Source organism: Alosa pseudoharengus, unplaced genomic scaffold (genome assembly GCF_046254945.1).
Source record: "Alosa pseudoharengus isolate Yale_2024_CS ecotype anadromous, Long Island Sound unplaced genomic scaffold, YU_APseudo_1.1 YU_APseudo_1.1_scf_19, whole genome shotgun sequence".
Lineage (NCBI taxonomy): Eukaryota > Metazoa > Chordata > Actinopteri > Clupeiformes > Clupeidae > Alosa > Alosa pseudoharengus.
The window spans coordinates 18,853,337-18,855,836 of NW_027468657.1; positions in this window are offsets into that span (position 1 = coordinate 18,853,337).

Sequence of the window (2,500 nt, forward strand, 5' to 3'; positions counted from 1 at the left end):
GCCCTCCACGTTCGTTCCCATGGCAACAGGGCTGTGCACTGGGGGAGGCTGGGACGACTGGTGGTGAGAGTGATTCTGGGTAATTTTTTAATGGAGGGAGCCAAAGCGAGGGCGCAATGGATAGAAAGAGGCAAGAGGGAGAGATGGTGAGAGGGGGAGGGGTGGAAACATGGAGAGAGAGAGAGAGAGAAATTGGGAGGGAAGAGGTGAGAGACGAAGAGAGAGAGGTGGGAGTAGAGGATTGGAGATGGAGAGGAGGGGGCAGGGCTGTACAGTACAGTGCTAAAACCAGTGAAATTCCATCGAAAAAACGAAATCATACAGTACAATCTCACCAGTTGAAAATAAGGAAAGATAAAGAGAGGTGAGAGTGTGTGTGTGTGTGTGTGTGTGTGTGTGTGTGTGTGTGTGTGTGTGTGTGTGTGTGTGTGTGTTGATTTCTGGCTGTGTTAAAGTGGGCCACTCACTGGGCACCAGCACTGCTGTTCCACTGGGTTTGGCACACCAGCCTGCACAACACAATCAGTCAGAACCCAGAGGTGCCGCGTGTTCCGGTGCTTTCCCTTTGTTCCGCGTTCCATCCCGTTTCCTCTGTTTGCCATTCCATGTTCTGGTCCCTGTGTTTTCCGCTGCATTCTGTATTCAGTCTCCTATGACTTATTCAAGAGACTCCAACTCATTTTTTTCTCTCTGTTTCTCTCTCTCCTCTCTCCCTCTCTTTCTCTTTTTCTCTCTCTCCCTCTCTCTCTTTCTCTCTCTCTCTATCTCTCTATTTCATATTCTCTCCCCCCATCCATCCATCAGTCATCTTCTCACCGTCTTGCGAGCGTCTCCCCTCCGCCTCCCTCCGTCTCCGTCTTGTTCAGGTTGCTGAGATTAAATGTCTGCCAGGTCCAGATGTGTACAGCATCTGATGGCCCGTAACAGATTACGAGATTATTATCCTCCTGTCTGCTGCTGCTGCAGAAACTACAGAAAGGATATAAATATATAAATATATATATTTTCAAAACAGTAAAAGATGCTTTAGGTGAATATATAAATATATATTATACTGTATATATATTTTAAAAACAGTGGAAGATGCTCTATATCAGGGATTCCCAAACTGTGGCACGTGTACCACCGGTGGTAGGCGAGCTGCCACTAGGGGGTACGCGAGATGAAAAGGGCAATGGCGGAAAGGTGTTAAAAATGTAAGCCGTTCCATTCGCTCTTTGTGTTTCATAATGTTGTTCTCCACCCTGTTTTTTAGTGTGAGAGCTCATAGACCCGTTGCACATTTTGATTTTGTTATTTGTTATTACATTACATTACATTTGGCTGACGCATTTTTAACCAAAGCGACTAACAACATGGTAACAGTTAAGTTTTAAAGCAATTCTCAAAATTGCTTTAATCAATTTAAAAACGGTAGAGTACAGTAAGAATAAGTGCATCAGTGAGTGCTGTTTTTAAACAGTTGAGTGTCAGTTCACGACGGCTGGTAAGTGCTAGCATCAGCAAGACTTGTTGTAAGTGGAGCTATGAGAGGAGATGTTCTCTAAAGAGCTGGGTCTTCAGGAGTTTTTTGAAAATGGAGAGGGATGTCCCTGCCCTTGTAGAAACTGGCAGTGTGTTCCACCAACGAGGAACAACAGATGAGAAAAGTTTGGATTGGCCTGAGCGTACTGGTGGTAGAGCTAGACGTCGTTCGTCTGAGGAGCGCAGCGGTCTGGAGGTAGCGTATGTCTGTATGAGGGCATTCAAGTAGGTGGGAGCAGAACCAGAGACTACTTTGTAGGCAAGCATTAGAGCCTTTGCTTGCCAGGTTGTCATCTGTTGGAGGAAGCTTTTTAAGCTTAGGAGGCTTTTTGCTGCGACTGTAAATCTGGTAGCGAATGTTGTTCATTGAGACCAGGAATGGTATTTCCTAGGAGTACTTTCAGCGCAGATGTCTTACCCTTCCCACAGGAATAGGAGGCAGTGTCACATCCCATGGGAAGGGCAAGACATCTGCGCTGAAAGTACTCCTAGGAAATACCATTCCTGGTCTCAATACAGTGCTTGGGGAACCTGATGCCACTCATAGTGACCTAAAAGATACTGGGACCGAGTTCTTTGTTGCACTGTATGGGCAGAAGAAGGCCAAGTCGATGAACACTCGCTACCAGATCTACAGTCGCAGCAAAAAGCCTCCTAAGCTTAAAAAGTTTCCTCCAACAGATGCCAACCTGATGATGCACATACTGCGTGCTCATCTTCAGGTCATGTTGTGGAAGGCTGCAGGTCAGAGAGAGCCTCAGTTGCAGTCAGTCAGTTGCACTGACTATTGCAAGTGTGAAGGGGGTGAGGTCCACTGCTGCAACCCATTCACAATACATTCAGATAAAGATCAAGAAGATGATGAGACTGAAGGGAATTGTGACAGAGTGACCCACAATGTCACTATGTTTATACTTTTAATTATGTTTTTTGTCATGTTTTTTTATTGTAGGTGGTATGTACCATTGGCAGAGTG